Below are 21944 nucleotides of genomic sequence, written 5' to 3' on the forward strand. Positions count from 1 at the left end.
ACTAATTTTAGCTGCTTTCCTATTTTAGTACAGGTGGTACCAGTTACAAGGACAGCAACAGTGATCCCAAAACTTGGCAGCCACTCTGTTCAAGCCAGCCCAGGAGTCTGACCATCAATTTAAAACACATATTTATTATAACACAAGATGCTGATACTTGTTTATTAACTTATTATCCCAGCAGTTAGTAAACAAGATGTCACATGAATAATTAATAGCTCCCAAAAATCTCATAATTATAATCTAGTGGTACTTCTCAGTGCACTCCTCTGACTGCTGATCTGAGCATCTGGAGGTCAAATAGTTGTCAGAAATTAGCTAATTATATCCTTTCCCATGAGGATGAAAATCTTTAAATTTAATTAAAAGACCTTAACTCCAGCCCTGTACATTAAGGTCTGTTTCCCATTGGATTTTCTTCTGTGTGGCTTACAGTGATAGGCTTAACATTCACATTAGCAGGGACTCTCATCTGTGGGTCAGCTTCTTGCCCAGCATTGGTTGAAAGATAATTTGATCAAATGAGTCTCTTTGTCATCAACTCATCTTGCTACTTCACTTTCACCACAAAAAAGTAAAGTAAAGTAAAGTAAAGTAAAGTAAAGTAAAGTAAAGTAAAGTAAAGTAAAGTAAAGTAAAGTAAAGTAAAGTAAAGTAAAGTAAAGTAAAGTAAAGTAAAGTAAAGTAAAGTAAAGTAAAGTAAAGTAAAGTAAAGTAAAAGCACCCATGAACCATCTGAATCTACAGCTCATTTTGTGCCAATATGTCTCATACTCCAGGTAGCAAGCAAAAGATTCACTCACAACACTTGGTTTGATTTGCAAATATGTTGATGTATTAATCAACATATTTGCAAAGGTCTCCCAAAAAATTATAAAAGGAATGAAAATGTTAAGCAAGAGCACACCTAGAGTGGATTTGACCATGTAGAGTAGGCTGAGATAAACAGATTATGAAACCAAAATACTCCTCCTACTACTTCACAGGTTTTCAAAGGAAGGAATAAATAAATTACCTCAGTGTTTCCACCACATTAGAGAACCCTATAATCTATATATTTTTGCTTTGGTGCAAGCATGCATTAATTATTAAAAGTATGTTTAGCACTATTGATTCTTTGCCAAGAAGACAGATTTATTACAAAACCCTAAATATTAGCAGAAAATAAGAATTTAAGATGGCTCTGTTATAATCACATTTACTATAATACCTGGATTAGAAAATCTAAAAAGGAATAGTTTTACTGCAGTTCACTGTAATGACTCTAAATTGGTTATGTTACTGTTAAAGAGCAGAGATTCATTCAGGATTCTTAACTATCAAATTTCTCTTTTTTAGGGCTGTTGGACTGCCATAAGTTCCTTTCCATTGTTCAAAACTGACACCTAGCATTATATAATTGATAACCATAACACAAATGCAATTTAGCCTTATCAACTGTCTTGCTCTTCACAGCTCTACTAACTCAGATTAAAGCAGATACTTTTGATGTACAGGTAACAGAATGTTTCTCTTCAAACCCATTTGTGGACAAGGAAACCTTCATAACAAGTCATTTATAAGGAATTTTGCAATTTAAAACCAAAAAACAAACCCTAAAACTCGGTTTAAAAGAAGGAAGAAAGTAAGGAAGGAAGGGGGGAGAGAGAGAGAAAGAGAGAAAGAAAGAGAGAGAGGAAGAGAGAGAGGAAGAGAGAGAGGAAGAGAGAGGAAGAGAGAGAGAGAGAAAGAGAGAGAGAAAGGAAAAGGAAAAGGAAAAGGAAAAGGAGAAAAGAAAGTGTCCTTGAAAATGTCCATAGGAAATACTCCTTCCTAACCAGATGCACTTAAAAGGAATTAGCAGAAATATAAAGCAAGTCCTCTTCCTCAATAACAAGACAGCAGATTCTACAGCCAGGATGATCCATTTTGAATTTAAAAAGGGTTGAATATTGCATGCCTCAACCCCTCACTGCTCATCTGAGCCTGTGTGTAGGTTCAGATCTCTGCCAGGTGCTGAGTCACAGAAAGGGTTCAACACAGAGAATGAAATACCAGCAGTCCTGGCTGCTCCAAAACAATCTGCTTTCTGGCAGGTTAGGAGGTCATTTTTCTGCTGTCTTCTGCTCTTGAAGATCAGTGGAAAACTTGTTGGATACAACAAAAGGGGACAAAGATTTCTGTCAAACAAGCAAAGAAAGACTGGGTCTACTGACATCCTTTCAGCTGACAGGTAGGAAGAATTCAACTATGTATAGTCCAACAGTGCTCCCCAAACTTCCACTACTGAGCTACTTTGTAGAGAAAGCTGAGTGGTATCAATTTTTTATCACAGGGCCTTCACCTTAAAGACAAAATGACATGACACAGTGGAAAAGTTCAGAAGCACTGTGGAAAGAATGCTGAAAGAATAAGAGCAACCACAGTAAAAAGACTGATTTTCTCCAGGTACAGGCAACACAGTGGGATTAATAATGGAAAGGGAGAAGGGGACTCCCCACCTTCTCTAACTCACAGGATGGACACTTTGACCTGAGTCACTCCTGGTGTGAGGCTGAGCACCAGGGATAAAGTCAGACCATAAATCTCAATATCCCAGCCTGTTATGATGCTGACTAATTTATTCTGGATTGAAGACAAGGGGTTATAAAAACAAACTCATGGCCACTGTATTTATTATAATTAATTTTCCCCACAGTGAAAGCACAGTGATTTGGAAAAAATTTGTCTTTCTAGAAGTAGCTTTTTTAACAGCCCATTGCTGTATTAAGGTGCCTGGCTGCATCCAACATTCATGCAGTAAAGAGTTCTTGTACTCAGGAAAGGAGTGATTTCATCAGTCCCAGCAAATCCGGATGACTCATCATCCCAGAAGGTCTTTTCTTTCTTTTAAATATCCATTTTACCCACATACAGATAAGATTGGATATTTCTGATGTAAAAGTAAGACTGACATTCAAAACTGCTTGCTTTATGCTTAAATGGATAAAATAATATCTGTTTCTTCAGCAAACGTGGGTCTGCACCAAACCAATCTGGCACAGGAATACTGATTTCCCTGCTAAACCCTCTGCTCTCAGGTCCTGAATAATCCCTATTTTCAAATAAATGGTGATTACTGCTGAGTCTTACTGGCATCAGTACCAGCTCTGCCTCTGATAAGAGAGAAAAGTCAGTATCTCACAGTGCTCGGGGAGCTGAGGAGGATAAAGTTACAGAATTCTTAAGCATTGTTTTAGTTTCCAATAACCTTGATTCTGTTTCTCTCTTTTGCTGCCCACAAGCACACTCCTCAAGATAGGGGTGTTTTCTAATAAAAAAGGCGTGGATCAAAAAAACCCGAGAAAAGTTTTTAAAATAATCTTCACACTGGCAGCTCCTTCCTTACAACAGGCAGGATTGTGCTGCAACTAATATTGAAATATATCAGATACTGATATACTGAGAAAATACATTGCCATTTCTTATAACTTTATACATAAATGGCTATACAAAAATACCCCAAAACAACAGAGAAAGTTATACTTAACATGTGGATTGACTTTTAGTATTGACTCCCCATAATCTCTAGCTTTTGTTTTTCTTCTAAAATGACAACAATTTCTGGTCTGTAAATGTAATTTTAATCTAGTCTTTGCAGATGGCATTGGAGAGGTAGCTCCCTGTAATTACTTCCTCAATCACTCCCCATGAATTAAGCACTCCAGGCAATGCTAAAAGTCCTTTTGATCACTGGAAATACCATAAATTTTAAAACAAGGTTGTATTAGGCTATCAGATTTATAACTAATTCCCAATAATTCCATTTCTTACTAATTTTCAAATTGTGCTTACATGAAAAAAAATCAAAAGTATTGGGGTTTTATAAGAAGCAGAAAAGTAATGCTGTACTTTAGGAATTTTATTAAAACTGCTTTTACATTAAATTACATCAGTCTCCCAGCTATACATTTTTGCAGTGGAGAGAATAGGGTTAAGGGGCTTCAATAGATGTGACAGGAAGCAACCAAAATAGCAGGATCCAGACAAGTCTGAAAAATGCCCAAACCAGCAAAACCAAAACCATTTAGATCTGATGATCACTGGCTGAAAGCAACGCCTAAATTCAGTGCCCTGACCTTTCTACCACCAGCAGTCCCTCAGTGCAGATGTCAGACCACATCCCACTCCAAATGATACAAACCAAACCTCCGGAAATCATACTTCAAATAGATGCCAAGCCACACATTTCTAGGACTCTGAAGTGTTGGTTAGAAAATAAGTTCCCAGGTGTCCCAAGAAAGTAATTTGAACCAATTAATTCTGGGATAAATCTTCAGCCTCAGTAAACAATAAAGATCAGTCCTTATTGCCTTTAGTTCAATAATCAACAGTAATCATCACAGTTTTTTGGGTGGAATTTAATCTCAAAGATATGACTTCCACTCTAAGCATTGTACCACAGCATTTCCAGCCTCTTTCCTTGCCTTGAACCTACTGCCAACAGACTTTCAGGAAAGAAACAAACACCAAACAGAACTTTTGAGAAATTAAAAAGAACAAATAGATCCCAGCCATTTTCCTTCTTATTACTGTAATATACTTGAAAATAAAATAGAGAAAAGACTATTGGCTATGCTTAAAGGTTACTAAATATCAAAATGTTAGTAAAAAGTTCATAAGAATTTAAAAATAGGGAAAATCTACACTGCTGGTGGAAATCTTATTCTAGGTAAGAGAGAAATATTTGCTGTGCATACAGATTTGTGAGTCAGGAACTGGACTGCAAGACAGTTCTATTCTCCACCTAGTTTGATGCCAATTAATTTCCAGCTCCATTTTGCTGTTAATTAGTGCTGTTCAGAGTCCAAGTTTTCCAAGGCACAGATTGCCAGTAACCAAGTGATCATGTAAATGAGGCTCTGTTGTTAATGCTGCTAGTTAGGTTGGAACAAAAATAACAGCAGTTTGCAACTTTACATTTTTAATAGAACCTTAGTAGAAGAAGAAGTGAAATCATCTGGTCTTTAAATGCAGGACACTGCCAGCTTTCCTACCCACAGCAACTGAGTGTCTGTTTTCACTAAAGACAAGCCTATCAGAAACAATAGTTTTTGCAGTGACTCAATGATGCAAACAATTAATTAATCCCTTCCCAAGGTAGGTCTTTGGCTTTCTATAAAGAGAAAACCGGAAGTTTCATGTTTCTTACCAAGCTACTTTGTGAATGACAAAAAGTAGAGAACTGCAATTCCAAATATATATCCTTCTATTTGGAGACAAAGCCAACCAACAATGCACTAACCACAGAAGTACTGCATTATAATAATTTATTTTATTTTCTGTCAAAGAAAGTGAGTTTACCTACATACCTTTGTATTAGGAGATAGCTCTGGTTATTCTGTGCTAAGGGTAGGCACTGGCCATTAAGGTTAATGAGATAGGCAATTCTCCCTGAGCACAAACAAAGTTTGACTGCTACACTATGAAAGGGGAGTATGAAGTTTGATATGAAAGGGGAGTATGAAGTTTGATATCTTTTAGAAACATGCATCCTTCAATTGTGCCAGTTTGTGTCTGGATTTTTTCCCCTGTCATTCCTCATGATGAAACATAAGCAAGTTGTGACCAACTTTCCACTCTTTATTAATTGGATCTCAGGATGGGTCTTTTGCCATCAAATCCCTTTGCAGAGAGTGAAGGGTGAATGCTGATCATATGGACTGCAGAGTAGGCTACAGTGGATATTCAAAGGATTTGATTTATTTACCTCATCTGCTCTTTGTTTAATTGCTAGCCAAGATGACATGGATTTTAAAGTCAATATGTTAAAGAGCAATTTCAGGTACTGCTCCTCTCACATTATGCCTTGACATTTTAAAAAGCTTTTTCTCTTCACTATTGCCACATTAAATAGCTAACTGAATGAATTCCAATGAGGGCCACTTGTTCAAACAAAGGGGAGAGAATTCAAATGCTAGATATTGTAAAGCACCTCTGAGGAGGGTCAAAGGCATGAAAAAAGTTGCAAAATTTGACAAATATTTTTCCACTGGATGATGCTCAGTTGAGACACCTTCCACAGCAGTGTCTGTAACAAGCATAATGTTGAAGTCAACATTTCCTTTTTTGTGTCTGTGTTCATTAAAAGCATTCATGGCTTTAAAGCATTTTTGTTGTTTGACCTCTAGACAAGAGGATTCAGGGGAAGATCCCTTTTCTACTCTAAGGCAAGAGTTTCATTTTTCTAGTTAGAAAGGGAAAAGAAAAACTACTGTGAACTTATGTGTCAAAAGTCACCATTTTTTCACCAAAAGGAAAATAAAAGAGAGGAAAAAAGATCACCAGCACCTGAAAATGTAGAAACCCCATTTTCCCTCCAAGGAAATACAGGGAGTTCTAAATACTCATTTTGCAAGGGCAGTATAAAATCTTGATTAACACAAGTCCAAGATACTGAATGAGGATTTTAAAATTCTCCTCGGCAAAGTTATTGCAGGAGACCATGACAAAGCAAACTGATCCATAAGGAGATCAAATATCAGCTGTGCTTTTATGGACTCTCAAAGTTCATATATAAGATGGGAACAAATCAGCTGAATTTCAATGCAAGGACTTTTTGTGCATTTCCAGCCTCTCAAAGCCTGTGGGACTGAGCCATTCATCTACTTTTGCTTTGCATCTGTCTTAATGGAAGAAAGCATCTAACACCAAGACTTTTATAAATAACAGCACTTAAATCCAAGATAAGCACAATTCACAGTGCTGCACTCAGTGGGAATATTCCTCTAAGGCTTTGCAACCTGTGTGTAAAACTGTGTTTCAGGCTGAAACCTGGCATGTGTGGATTTCACAGGAATGGAAATCTGTGATTCTTTAAGAGGACAATTAGATGAAACAAGTAGTGGGTGTCTGCTTACCCAGACAGAAACACCAGCTTTGCAAGTTAATGTTTTTTTGCTAAGTGATTACTGTCTAGCATGTACAATATCCATTAATAGAAACTGAGTTCATATTCATGTGGAAGGCAATAGCCCCAGGCACAGTATTAATGAACAGAAGAACAGGGGCCTCTAGGCTTGGACTAAGTAGCACTTCCACCCATGAAACAGTAGAATTACTGAAATAAAAATGTTTCAAAAGGAAATTGTCAATAGCAGAATATGGCTTGCTGAAATGGAACCATGAGGTAAGCTACAGAAGGGGCACAGTTGCTTAAAATTACTGCTGATTAAAACCCTAGCATGCTGTTCAGATACTGGCAATAACTATAGATTTACTGGGCTGATGACTAGAAAGGTCCAGGGGATAAGAAAACAAAGCCCTCAGATCATATTCCCAGGTGTTTCTCTAAAGTTCCTTCCTCTTTGGTGCAGCTGGAATAGGGCAAAGGATGTAAGAGATCACAGCAACCAATCCACCACCTGTCTGCAGAAGCTTTTGCACTATTAACTGGAATAGTTCTTCAGGAACCTTATTGCATCAACATGGAAACACAAGGCCTTCATTTCCACCACAATGGAGATTGTCCTTTTCATATTTTTTATGTTTTTATTTCTCTATGCCTTAAAAGAGGTAAATAAACTAACAACCACAGTAGGTGCATATGAGAGATATTAAACTTCCTACTAACTGTCACAAAAGCAAAAAACCTGCATATTAATATTAAAAACCTGAGTCCTTGAATTACCAAAGAGTCCCACTGAAAAGAATAAAAGTATTTAGGACTAGAAGCACCATTCAGCTTTCTGCTGTTGCATCAAAGATAGGATTGGATCTTTAGGCCTTAATTTAATTATTTATTACCTAAATCAGGGATGCTTTAAGAACAGAAATCCTTTGGTATATGTTCTCCACAGTGTGAGACACCACACAGTGTTGATATTAGCACCTAAATGAAGAATATTTTCTCCAGAGTCCATCAGGTGGCATTTAATATACCATAAAATTTTATTGTCTCTTCCCAGAAAGGAGAAAATAGAGTGGAGCACGTCAGGTCTTCTTGCCATGGTCTGTCACCACTGCAGCTGGAGTGTTGAGTGGAGGGAGCAGGGAATGGTACTTGGAGCCCCTTAGGAATGCTCCTGTTTGCTCACTGGGGCCACAGTATCAGTGTGTGAGCATCACCCAGGGCAGAGCTGATCCCCCAGCACATCCCACACAGTGACCACAGCCCAAAGTGCCTGAAGAAGCTTCCAGGAGTGTGAGCCAGGTGTCCCATCCCACCCACAGCAAACCAAGTCCCCTCAGAAGGAATCAAGCACATTGCACACTGCTCTGTGTGCAGCTGCCCTGCTCTGCACTGACCTGCCTGTGTGTCAGGGCTCTGCCCTGGCTGCTCTGGGATCAGTGGGACAGGATCAGAAACTGTCTGCTGAGCTCTGACACAAGGCTCCTCTCCTCTTGGCATCCTCCATTTCTGAAAATTAATAAAAGAAATCCACCTATTATTTGGTCATAATTAGTCCTTAAAAGTGCTTTGCAAACACAGCTAATTGATTAAGTAGCCTGTGCAACAGCATCAAAACACTGGTTTTAATTAACCACCTTAAACCCCCTAGCTCATGCAGAGTTAAAGAAGCCTTTTTCATCAGCTAGGTGTACAAAAGTGGAGAGGAAAGAGGAAAAAAAAGGTTCAGATTAATTTCTCTGTGAGCATTCTTTGCTAATTATGTAGCCTTTTCCACCATTCAGTACAATTCCATACTAAAAAAACCCTCTTTTTTTCCTCTAAAGTGATTTATATTAACAAAATTACAATCTCAGTCTTGGTTCCAAATCTTAATCCCATCACTCCAGTAGCTGTATTTTCACAGGGATTCAATGTCTCTAAAGGCTGCACCTGCAGGAGCCACCTGCCCTCCCCAGGGCTCTGGCGTCACTGAGCATCTGCAGAAGGATCCCACACTGGCAGACATTTGAGTCATCCTGGTTTCCAGCTCAGGCCATCCCTTTCTCTGTGCATCTTATCAAACCCAGCAGTCTCTCCTGGTCTAGACTCTCCAATGCCTGTGTTTAGGATTTCACAGTGGTGGGATTTCACACCCGAGGGGGTGGAGACTCTTCTGTGATCTTGTTATGTGTAAGCCTGTGTTTAAACTTCTGGGCATGAAAGAAAATGTGATAATTGTTCATCAGTGTGACTCTATCACAAAGCATAGCAGAGACCTCCTGACTCAAGCTCAGGAGTTTAGAGCTTATCACCAGCAGGGCCCAGACACTCTGTCTCAGTATCCCAAAACTGGGAGAGGAGAAGAGAGAAAAGCTGGGTTGCATTTGCATTTTTCAGTCTGCACTCTACATGCCAGAGAAGAAAGGTTTGACTTTTCAGTCCAGCTGTATGAAATTTGGTATTCAAATGTGGATTTGTCTCCATGCTGTAAAAGCAAAGTGCAGAGGTTGCTCATAACAGAGTTGAGCATCTTCCAGTACAGAAATGGAAGCAAGAGGAAGGATAAACAGCACAAGGACGACCTCAGGCTGACCCTGTACTTCCCTGCTCCACACAGGTTGTGTATTTGCCTGCCCATCTGGTATAAATCAGAGAAACCTTGATGCTCTGGTACCAACTCTGCCCTCTCTACCTGTTGTCATTGTGCTTGGTGCTGGTAAGTCCAACAGGGGCCATTGGATGTGGCCTGGGCAGACACAGTACAACCCTGAAGATCCACTGGATCCTAGGAATAGTTTGCTCATTAAAACCTGCCTTGGGTACTGACACTGCCCCTCAACATGCAAATTACAGTGGAGACAGACACATGACCTGGCACCTGGTGATGAAAATTTTAACATCAGTACCACAGATGAGAGAACAGAGAGAACAATCTACACTATTACAGTGTACAGAGAGAACATATCAAAAAAAAATAAATACAATTTTTCTTTTCACTGTTTGCACCAGTATTTGAAAGAACACTAAAGTCATTAATGCAGCACAATTCCTTTTGAAGGCAATAGTTTTCTTTCTGCTTTTTCTCTCGGGCAAAAGCTAAAATGCTAACCTACAGTGTACACCTCTCTGGAATGAAATTCTGCACATATTCCTCTGGAGATTTACAGTGTATACGTGAAGAGTTACAAATGGTAAAAGAGAAAATGTGCCTATATTTTCCTATATATGTTCAAATCTTTCCTTTAGAGACATTTAAATCCTCATAAATTGCCCCTTGCATATGAAGCTTTCTTTTTAAATCTTAAGTAAATTCCACTGCTTTTCTATTGCATAATGAAATAGCCAATCATGCTGAGGAGGTGATGTTAAGCTTGCCTGAGCTTGCAGCAATGGCTGAGAACATTTCATAATTCAGAAATACCATAAAATCCTTCATCACAAAAATTCAATTTTTTTTAATCCGCAGAAATCTCTAGGATGTATCTAACATTAAACTCCCAAAACAAGAAACCAAAACCAGATATGTTCACCTCCTGTTCCAGACTCCACCCTCATGTAGCTCTATAAAACAAATATATTGGGTTTTTTTCATTTCTTCACTTGAAATCAATCCCAGTATAAAATGCACACACATACACACACCATCAATGAAAATTACCCCTTTCTCTTCTGCAAATGGGCATTTGGTCACTGTTTTGTCTAGAAATAATTAATAGAAGATCAAGCTTTGTTTTCTAGTTTGTTTAGCAAAGAGCCTTTCCAAAGGCAGCACTCTATTTTTAAAGCACAAGAAATCAAGAAAGAATCAGTAATTCTATGTGTAATATTCACCACGAGCAGCCAACAATGAAGTTCCTCAGTTGTGGCAGATTATTTCAGATGTGTTTACTTTAATTGGCTGACACCAGCCTTGCCTATCACACAGCACTCTGTTCTGACAAGTGCTGCATACATTTGTTGCAATTTTGCTGCTATGAGAGCCTTGCTCAGCTCCTGGGAACACGAGGTAGTGAAGGGACCTGTAGATGTGGCACCTGGGGACATTAATTACTGGTGGACTTGGCAGTGCTGGCCTAATGCTGGGACTCAATGACTTTAAAAGTATTGTCCAGCCTAAACAATTCTGTGATTCTATATCCTGATCTATACAATCACAGAGAACATGAAGGGAAGTAATGCCTATAAAGGACAGCATCAACTCCAAAACCTTGAACAGAGTAAAATATTTGATTGTAAACACACAAATATTTTCCTGTGTCCAGAGAGACAAAAATTATTTTGTAAAACAAAACTGAACACAGTACTATTTATATCAATATAATTACTGATACTTACATTGCATGTCTCAGCAAAGAGAATGTGCTCAACAACATAGAATGTAATATTTTAGACATTTCTCAGAGTTCAAAAATTTAGCATTTGTTGTTTTATAGTCTTCTGGGGAGCTCATCTTGTTAAGAAACCCTCCCTAAAAAAAGAAAAAAAATCTTTTGCATTCTGAATACCTTCCACTCTGAGATCACATGAGCCAGTAGTCCCTTGTCCAATTCCTCTCCTGTTCCAGTGTGCTGTGAGTTGAAGTGAAAACTGGCTGAATGACAAGACCTGCATGCTTGTGATCAGCTAAAGAACATTCAGCTGGAAGCAAGACTCCCAGAGATCAATATTGCCCAACAACTTCAGCAGTGACCTGCAGAGCACACCCCAAGGATGTCTGCCACAAATCCTGGCTGCCTTTGGCAAAGCACAGAGGGAAGCCAAGGGAGGAGTTCCTTTCTCTCTGCTTGGCACTGTTGAGGTCTCCTTTGAAGGACTGCACCCAGTACTGGGGTCTTCAGCCAGATTTTGCACAATATTGCCTCTCAGTGATAACAGAAACATTCTTAGTGAATTTCACAGGACTTTAGCCCATCTCCAAAACACTCAAACATTATAGAAACACAACAGGTCTATAGGATATCCTCAAGAAAAGCCCTAACTATGTACAAAGTGACTGAACCACAGATTTTTCAACACCTCAGACAGATTAAAGTGATATTTCAGTTCATTGGGTTTGCTATTTCAGTTCACTGGTTCTGCTATTGTTACGCTTCTACTTTTTCCTGAATTGATTTGTTTTTCTTAATTTCCCCCATTTTACTCTCTCTGCTCTTCCCAAATGGTGAGTTAAAGTTTAGTTCCAGCAAAGCATCTCCTTGCCCAATACTGCCACAGAACTTGCCTTCAACTAAAGTCTTCCTTGCCCATAAAATGGGTCTTTGCCATCACAGAGCCACATGATCAAGGACAAAGGGCAGAATCAGAAGCAGAACTGCTCCTGTTCCTGCCCTATGCATTTAAATTTTGTCAGCCACCATCGCCTGTGTGTCACTCTCAGTGGTGACAGCACAGCAGCACTGGCAAAAAGATGACTGGCAAGAGGTGGCATGAGCCAGCTGCTAAGCCTGAATCCTGAATATCAAATGTCAGCTGTAGAGAGGCCATGAATAAATGATGTGCAGTCGTCACACTCTCTCTTGGGAATCACCCAGTATTTTCAAATACCTAGCATAAGCAGAGTGCCAAGGATGGGATTGTAAATTCTATGCTCACAGGAACCCTCTCAAGTGCTCAACGATTCCTTTCTGAAGAAAGATGAATTCTCTGTCTGGAAAAGGAGAAAAAATGGAATGTGCAGTCTGAAAGGGGCATATCCTAGCAACTCACCTTCATGGTGCTGGTCTACCTGGCTGAGTACAATAGCTCACTACACCTTTCATCAGTGCTGGTGTAATGGTTAAGTAAAAGTGACTTGGTATTTCTGGGGTTCAGTAATTGGATTTGGAGCCTTTAACCTCCAGGTCACAGGGTCAGATCCAACTCAAGTTCATAGAGTCTGAAAGTCATTAGTATCACAGACCTGTTCATGGCATATATGAAATGAATGGGTGGCTTCAGCCCAGTTGCTAGTGAGAATGAGTCCCTTGTCGACCCTTTCAGCAGAAAAGCAGGTGATTAAAAGAGTTAGGAACACAAGTTAGTTTTTTCTCCAGAAGGGTGGTCTCTGGTCAGAGCTGAGACAATTTTTCTGGTGAGTTCTTATTGCTGCCTGCTCTGCAGTAGTCTTGATGAAAATAAAATTTCGAGCTTGAGGTCTACATATTTCAGAATCTTTAGAGCTCCTACATTTATTTTGGATAGTATAAAAAAAATAGAATCCACATTTGACCTCGCTTTAAAAATTTGTTCAGCTCAGCTGCATTTGATTCTAGTTTTTCAGAAATCTCAGCAGGCCACAAGTGGCAGCAGCGCTGTAGATTGGACTCAGAGGTGCCTACATCCATGTGCCTTGCATTAAATTGCACTACTGAAAATATTAGTAAAAAACCCCACCAAAACAGAGCAACATAGCCTTCTTTGAGATCTTTGGCTTATAGGAAGCAGAACATTTATTTAAAAGAAAAGAAAGAAAGGAAGGATGGATGGAAGAAAAAAGAAGTGACTCCATAAACTTTTATCTAACAGTTACCAACTCTTGCACTCCAGCAGGCTGTAACTGAGGCAGTTTTCATCCTGTGCTGGGTTCTCCAGCTCTGACAGCAGCACACAGGGCAGCATTTGCCCAGGGCAGAGGGGAGCAGAGATGAACCCGGCTCTCTCTTGTCAGCGACAATCGCTTTAACGCTACAATGTTTACAATAAACACTAAGCCCACAGAACTCGCTTTTTTTCAGAGGATTTTAAAGCCAGCCCTAGCTCCCAAAAAATCGTGGGTGTGTAAAGTCAAACCTTCACTCCTCAGCACTTTAGCAAAAACAAACACCTCCCCCTTCCCAGATGAAATTCTTAAGCTTTACCTCACTTTTGTGAACATTTTGGCCTTTTGAAAATCAAAGTTTAAACAACATGGAGAGAAAGCCAGTGCAATTAAAATAAAATTAAAAACATAAACAGAACGGCAAAGGAGAGACTACAAAATATTTAGAAAGCACTAAGAGTTATTTGCCTCTTGCTTTACAAACCATTCACTGAATCCCAATTGTACATGAAACATTCACAGAATCCCAAGTGTAGTTCACATGCGTTTCAATACTTGTTTAGTGTGGGGTTTTTTATAATCAGTTTTGAGTTTATTTGTATTGGGTTTGTTTCTCATAAAGCATCTGTTCTTCTGTTTCTTTTTACATGACTGGCACTCTCCTAGTGTAAATGACTGGACTGACATTTATTGGATTGGGCTTCACATGGAGCACCTGTGAGCAATATGTGCTGTGTGTGACTTTCTTATGCAGCCCTAGTAATTTTAATTGTTTTTGGCATGTTTTTCCTGCCATATACTGTAACTTGACCTTTGCAAATATTCATTGCATTTTGATGCTTGTGAAATGAAGTAGACTAATATTCCAGAAGAATAAAGCCCTGTGTTCAGTCACAGAAAGAGATACAGAAATTGTAGTGGCAGCACGATGTGTTTTTCAACAGGAGGTTCCTAGAATCACAGAATTCACAGAATCCTTGGGAAAGAACATGGTATACTTATCAAATAATGTAAATGTCAGTAGAGCATAAATGGCACGAGGGGAGAAGGTGGTCCAAAAGAAAAATGTAGGAATATAATAAAAAAATAAATTAAAAAGAAATCTCTTTCTCAGCTATTAGGAATCACAAGGTCTGATTATTCTTTTTCTTTCCTACCTAAGCTTATAGCACTGTTGCAGATACTGCTATAGAACATTTAGTACTTCTCTTTTCTAGCTTTTTTTATTTTTTATTTGAAAGAGCACAGCAGTTTTTGCAAAGTCTCTTGAATTGAGCTAATTAGTTATTAATTTTTCTGAGGTAAAACTGAAGTGACAGAGTTTTTCCCAAGACACAAAATGGGCTAGGAATAGACAAGGGATCTGAAGTTGAGAGTTCTTCAGCTCTGCTCTCAGGGAAAACAATTAGACTACATGGCCTTATAACTGGAGAAAGGTATGCAACAGCACTGCTCCACAGGTAGTGGAGAGGATTTCTTTAAGGAATTACATTCACATCAGATATATTGTTCTTTCAGATTGTTCTCTGCAGTGTCCTGCTCTAACAATGAGAACAGAGAAAAATTTGAAAATCAGAGTGCAGGGTACTGTCATTCAAAAACATTCCAGTTACTGATTGGGATGATTTTACTTACATATGACTTCAGATTATATAAACTGGACAGAAGTTTACTTGCATGAAAATAATGATAATTTGAGGGGTTTACAGTATTTTTAGTTCTTGTATTCTATAGATGGTAATCAAGCTCTGGACTCCTTTTTAATTAGAAAAGTAATGGAAGACACAAATTAAAAGCTGTAAGCATCTCCTCAACTAGCAGTTTAACCAATAATGCATTATTTACTGAACACCCTGGCTAGCTGGCACAGTGCTCAAAGGGGTGCAGACCCTGTAGCAGCAATGACAAGCTGATGACACAGTTCCTCCTGACAGGCAGTGCTAATGAGCTTTGGCAGGGATCACTCTGCTCCCAGCCTCAGAGGCTCCAGCCACAGGCCTGCACTGAGATTTCCCCACTCACACTTCCCCAAAGGACACATCAGAAAGGAAAACAGGCTTGGGCTGCAAAGTGCTTCTGACAAATGAAAGCACTGTGAGAGATCACGTGGCACTGTTCCTCAAGAGGCACAGGATGTTTTATACCCACAATAAGGCTACTCTGCAATGCCCTGGCTCTAAAGGTGCTTGCACTAAGGGAGAAGCTGACCCACAATATTCAGCTCATGAACATTCAAAGGCAGTACCTTGTTACTACTCACTTAGCAAGGGTCCTGGGTCAGAATGCAGTGTGTGTTACACAGCTGAGCACCCATAATAGCTAAGGGCCCATCAGCACCAAATAGTCAGCAGCAGGAAGAAATATTGTGAGCTGGACCTACACCTGGTGCAAAGAGAGAGACCAGAGGACAGCAGAAGGCAGCTGAGTCATGCTGGCTAATAAGATTATGGATTATGATGTAAACAAATCTCTTGTAGTTTGCCATAATTATTACATATATATGTTTGACCCCATTTGAAATTCAAAAAATAAATTGAAAAATACTAACATCAGCTTTAAATCACTAACAGTATTAGGTCCAGGATTATGACCTTTTCTTCCTATACAGCTACATTCTGTAAAATGAGATCTATTGGTTTCATTTCCCCAGCACAGCATCCAGAAAAGCCTTCAAGTAGAATTATTGCTTCTATTAAAACATGTACCATCTTCTAACTCTTCCCGTTTTCTCAGTTTAATATGAAACAATTGAGAGTTATATCAATACATTAGAAAAGAATTATCTCTATCAGCATGCTCAGAAGTCATGATTAATGCAACAATCTCTTCCCTCTAACTGAAGATGCCACAGGTGGTACCAGTCCTTCTTGAACAATTATGTAATTTAAGCTTTGTAGAGTACACATTTTTGCAAAGCGGTCAATAACTCCTGGTTAAGTAAAAGCATTCCTTTCAAAGAATACAAGTTTCTAAGTAAGCTTACACATACAAAACCACAACAGACTTGGATTTTTAAGGGCACCTGCTTACAGCAGTGTACTATAAAAATCTAGTTTACTACACTATTATTGGAATACTAACATATTCTATTAAACCCATACTGGTGAATACTGTGGGACCAATTCCTCCCTTGCTATGGCAGATGCAGAATATCATCCATAGGTGTGCACCCACAGAGATGCTGCTCCTGTGCCACAGCAACAGCTTCATCCCACTGGAGAGATGAGGAATTCAGGGCCAGAATAGCACAAACAACAAAGCAGCTCTCCAGAGAAGCTGCCTGCAGCCTGTTAAGTAGCCCACATAGAAGCTTCTCACCTGAAGGGCACAATGTGAGACCACTCAGGCAGGACTGCCCTCACTCCTGGCATCCCAGAAGTCCTGTTCACATAATGCTGGGCTCCTAAGGGCATGTTACTCCACAAAGCAACATTCACAGACTGAAAGGAAACCTTTCAGCCTTCCAACAACATCCAAAGGTGTTTGGAGCCTACTGACATCCACACACATCAAGAGAAAAACTTTGTAGGTAGACCTGGTGTGGCTCATTTTCAGTTTTAATAACTGGGCCAAAATTGAGAAAATTCTTCAGTTTTTGCACTGAGCCTCTGTGAATTATGTGAATCATATCAGTGATGTATCATCTACGTAGATATGTGTACAGATGGAACAAGTACACTCATATGTGTGGGAATGGCAGTGTTAAAAAGAAAATAAATAACCCTGCCCAACTGAATTTTCTTTGTATTTAGCAAGGGACATTTTCCTCTGATATGTGTGTGAGAGGTTGGATGGAAAGGCAGTGTTATTAGATTTTATGCTTTTCTAGAGACATTGTCATCTGAGCCTAATAACTTTGTTTCTCTTCTACACTCTTCAGGGGAATAAATGGATATTTAAAGTTTGGTTGAATTTTTGTGCTGGGGGACTTGGTTATTTGGTATAAATGTGATCCATTTCCACCCCTACCCCTTCCCTCCTGACTCTTTTCTTGTCTGTACTTTTTCCAATTAGGAACCCCAGTGACAGAAATCAAGCACCAAATTACCAGCCTGAGGCTAAACTACAGCAGCAGCTAAATTCCAATTTTAAAGATCTGATTGAAGAATGTGGGGCTTTATCTATGTACCAATGCATGTGCAACAGGAAGGTTTTCTTCTTTCCTCCCTTGGCCCTATGAGCAGAGAATCCACTAAAAATACCTAAATGAGATCATATCAGCTTATAAGAAAACTCACAAAAGAAGGATCTATGAGTCTGATACTGCAGCAGTATCTGAGTCACATTTCCTGTGATGAGCCATAAAAGGTCCCAGTTCCAGAATCCCTTCTTGTGTACAGGCAACGTGTCTGTGCTCCTGGGAGTGCACACAATGTCTGTGTGCAAGGACTGAGGGGATGCTGCACCTGAGGTCCTTCATATTGGGCTTATTTCACATTTGAGGAATCTGTCTGGGTTTTTTGGCAGCCTCCTGTAGATAAAGCCTCACTAGATTCCCATTTTCCCTTATGCAATCCCAGGTGGCATGTCCATTAATTTGCTCTCTCTCTGGATGAAGCTGTTGTACCTCACTGTTTTACCATGCTAACAGAGGGAAGTCAACTGCCTGGGACTACAAACTCCTTCAGAAATTAAAAAAACCCTTTTGAAACAGGCACATCATTGTACAAATAAACACACAATCTGGGAACAAGTACTTGCCACATGCCTCTGAGTGGCCTGTCCCTGGCCCTTTCTGCCCAAATTGAGGAAAGAGCTTCCCTGTCACATCCTGTGCAGGAGCTGCTGCCTTGGCTCCCCAGCCCTGCTGAGCACTGCAGCTCCCTGAGTGCCACAGCCCTGGCTGACACTGCACTGTGTCCCTGGGGCATGGCAGGGCATGTCAGACCCACTCCAGCAGCACCCCCTGCACAGCACAGCTCACCTTGGCAAGGACCAAGGTGAGTTTCATGCCATGGTTCTCTTTTGAACTCAGGTTTTCTGCTCCATGAATGGGTCTGTGCCAGAGGTCAGGGATTGCCATTTCTTGGTGTGAACTGAGATTGCCAGGAGACAGGTGAGCTCCAAGACTTGTGCCAAAAAAGGAATGCTCCTTGAAGAAATAGTTTGTTGTGTGATCTGAGAAAGATACTTGCAGCACAGGAGACAAAAAATTCAGTTCTTATTCCCTAAACAAGCTTCTGTATTTCACATTGAACATGCAGTGAATATCATATCTCTCTTCATCAAGCATGACATGCAAACACTATCATCTCACTGACAGCTTATTCCAAGGATGCTGGTATCACCCTCAGAGTTACTTCTTTCTTTTTCATTGTCCATGAGTTGTCAGCTCCCCTTTCCCAACACCACTCCTGTATTTAACTCTGTGCTGTCAGACAAGTGAGCAGATATACCTGGGAAAATACACAGTGCCACCAGTGCAGCACAGACACCTCCCTCTGTGCCTCACACACTGCAGACATGTAATTCTGAGCACATAAAGACCTCCTTTCCTTCTCTTCTGCCAAGGTGCTTATATTTTTACCACTATGGATGGATTCACTGACAGGCTAAAACCCATTCTTTTACACTGTTTACTGCAGCAGACAGTGGCTCCAGCCACTTCCTATCCTGAGTGTTGCTGACTCCTGTCCTGGTTACAGGGCTGGTTTTATAAAACTTTAAAACTTTATTTTAGTCCTCATCACCAGGCTGAATAGTTCATGAGGCTTACGTGCCAGTACAAAATATTTCTTGTTAGGGATGTGTGAACTCATTTAAACTAAAGCTAAAAGCCTCTGTGAGTCTGTGACTTTGAAAGTTTGATTTCTAAGTAAATATCCTTGGTTAGAGCTCCATGTGGAAGAGAATGCTGGGAAAAAATCTGTGAAAGGGTAAATAACACAAAGAAAACAGCTTTTAAAGCTGAGTTAGAGAGAAAAGACTTGAGGAAAAAACACCACACAGCTGTTTTCACACCACACAAAAAGACTTTCTGAAAAGTTTTACAGGGAACTCAACTTGCTGAGCAACATTGTTTTTGTTGTTTTTTAAAATTTTTTTCTCCAAACTGAAACATTTTGAAAAGATAGAAAGTTCCAGAAAGAGACAGAAATGTCCTTAAACACTTGTGACCAAGTGCTGAGAGAACAGCCCTTTGCCCAATTGTCTTTTCAGATCTTTCTTGCTATTAGAGTGCTTTAACTGATCTTGAAACTTAAATACTTTTCTCACAAAAAACAATCTGGAAAGTTAACACCATTTATGTAAGCTAACCCAAACCAGTGCTTACTGAATACCTTTGCAATTAGGTGTAATTCTAGCCTAAAAAAATTCTGCATATGGCAATTCTGTTATGGATGATATTTTGTTAGAGGAAGCCATAGCTCTTGGCCAGATGCATGCAAGTATACTGTGAAATGTATATAATTGATATTTATATCATCCATCTAGGAGTGATCAGTGAGAGGAACATGACCTTCACCCCACCTGGTGAAGAACTTTGAAAAGGCAACAACTGTCATTTGCAGTCTTGAGTCTGACAAAATATTTCTTAGACATAAATTGTACCTTCACTCCCAGTATGAGCCCTAGAGGGACCTTCTCCCATGGCTCCTGCATAGGGAGGTTTGCTGAGGCTCCCTTTCCATGGCCTCTGCCATTACACACTCCAGTGCTTGCTTCAGCACAAGCCACTCAAACCCCTGGTGCAGAAGACTGCAATTTCACATTTCAGTGCAGAGGAGAGGGACAATGGCAGGCTGGACAGGGACCCTACAAGATCCCAAGACAAGGAGCAGCTGTGGAAAACACATTACTATTCACCAGAGCCTTTTGCTTGCATTAATTTAGACATATATAGAATCAGGAGGCTCCAGCACGATAAGGGCAGAATCAATGGAAACTACTTTTTCATTTAAAATTACACTATTGTTGCTTTAAAAGGCAGATCTATTTTTAATCTTGTCCACTCAGTTCTATTAACAGACAACAGGATACAGAGCAGTTCCATATAGCTCAAAATGTTCAATATCAGATGCAGATTGCAGATTCATGGATTGAGTTATTGGGGAGTGCAGGGGTTTTTTTCTCTTTGTCATAATATAAACGTAAAGAAGACAATCCAGCAGCATTTGGGGAGGGAAAGAAAAGGAGAAAAAACAAGAAGGAGTAATTGGGGTCACATCCACTGAGCACAGAGGCATTTCCAGAACAGTGTCCAAGTGAGTCACAGGCAGCATGAGTGAAAAGAGGGGGGCAAGTGATGAAGTAGAACTCATGTGGCCTTTTTAAGCTTTTCTGGCAGAACAAGAAAAGTAATTACACACTGTCTCAGCAAACATCCGTGGCACCACCTGGTGTATTCTCAGAGAAATCCCAAGAAGGGATTTTTCATCTTAACCTTGATAAGTGCTGTGCTGGTACCAACTCTTTGCATTATACACGGTTTTGAGAAGGAATCAGCCTGGGAGCACGGAGTGAAACACAGGCCCTTGGAGATAGGCAAGGGCTGGAAGTCAGCTGGAGAGTGCCTGGCTAGCAAGAGCTCCAAATGAGAAGGAAAGGAAGACTGCAAAAACTGATTCTGACACCATGAATTCATAAACATATAAAATCCCCTGGAGCCTGGAAAAGAGAGGGTGCTGATGAATGTCTCTGGTGTCTCAGCCAGTGCCATCATGCCTAAGGCAATGCTGGGCCTTGTTTCTGGCTGTGTGGGGCACAGCTTCCTCCTTGCTTTGCCTACCACCTTCCCCAACACTGGCATGCCTTTATCCACAAGGGATTCAACAACCTCCTAAGTGGGGTCCAAAATGAATTGCTTTAACAAGTGATTACAGTTCCTGAATTCCTGAGCCACTGCTACTACCAAAAGTAACTAACCCATAAATGAATTTCCTGAGCTCTTTGTGCTGGGTCTTAGCCCACGAAAAAACTTTTGCCATCATAATTACCCTGACTGGGCCATCAGTCTAAAGACACTCCTGCTTGCTCACATCATCAAACAAGTCAGCAGTTGGTCTGTAAAGGCTGATTCCTGTGGAATTACCTTGCAGGGAGATTTCTTTGGACTGAATGGGTATGATGGTGTCAAGAGAGTTGAAATTAGCACACACTCCATTCCTTGTATCAGAGATACATGGGATACCATTTGAAGCCTCAATAAACTGATTGGCTTCTGTGTTTGAGACATGCACATGTGCATATGCAGACATAAATACATGTGTATATATATAAAAGTATTTCTTTAAATAAGTTTATTTGTGAACAGATGAATTTGTGAATCAGGTCACTTGGATGTTTGCCAGCTCAAATAGTTTTGGCAGGATTCTTAGGCTTGAAAACAAACAGTAGTGCCTTATTAGAACTCCAGCAGACACTGTACTGCAAACACTTGAATGAGTTTTTGCACATGCATAAGATTGAAATATAGTGTTGTTTAACAAAATGCCAAATTACCAAGGAGGTATTTGAAACGATCTTACCGACTTATGAAGTAAAGCATCCATTTTTCATCCTCAAATTTTATTTCAGGTCCAATACTAAAAAAATAAAAATAAAAACACTGCAAGTTAGAGATTGGAAAGAGATGTT

Source organism: Serinus canaria, chromosome 10 (genome assembly GCF_022539315.1).
Source record: "Serinus canaria isolate serCan28SL12 chromosome 10, serCan2020, whole genome shotgun sequence".
Classification (NCBI taxonomy): Eukaryota; Metazoa; Chordata; class Aves; order Passeriformes; family Fringillidae; genus Serinus; species Serinus canaria.